Source organism: Calidris pugnax, unplaced genomic scaffold (genome assembly GCF_001431845.1).
Source record: "Calidris pugnax isolate Ruff unplaced genomic scaffold, ASM143184v1 scaffold39, whole genome shotgun sequence".
Classification (NCBI taxonomy): Eukaryota; Metazoa; Chordata; class Aves; order Charadriiformes; family Scolopacidae; genus Calidris; species Calidris pugnax.
The window spans coordinates 8765376-8765713 of record NW_015090828.1 but is presented as its reverse complement, the minus strand read 5'-3'; the positions used below and the strand labels follow the sequence as shown (position 1 = coordinate 8765713).

Sequence of the window (338 nt, the reverse complement as noted above, 5' to 3'; positions counted from 1 at the left end):
GGGGGGGGGGGGGGAGGGCAGGAGATCCTAATGAAATGAGGCTGCTAAAAATCACGCCGCAGAAAAAGCTACCTCTTGCTATCCGAAAGAGGATTGTCAAGCCATCTACCCCTGAAGGGCAAGAGGTAAACAGAGCTACTGACAGAAAGAAAGGCAGTTCCCACCGCTTGCTCTGAGGAGGTGACATGGAATACAGACCGACCCCCCTGCCACCACAGAGCCGCCAGGAGCCATTTCCCTATCAGCAGAGGGGAAGGCTGGTTTCTCACGGGGACTTTCCCCTGCCTTTACCTGATCGCTATTCTGAGGAGGTGTCGCCCCCTAAATACGGCTTTTTC

The 338-nt window shown here is 55.0% G+C and overlaps 1 protein-coding gene across 4 annotated transcripts in view; it reads right to left on the bottom strand.

Moving 5' to 3' along the window:
* Positions 1–338, bottom strand: part of PSAP (prosaposin) — a 30294-nt gene that overhangs the window by 29688 nt on the left and 268 nt on the right. The gene's annotated exons all lie outside the window — the stretch shown is intronic.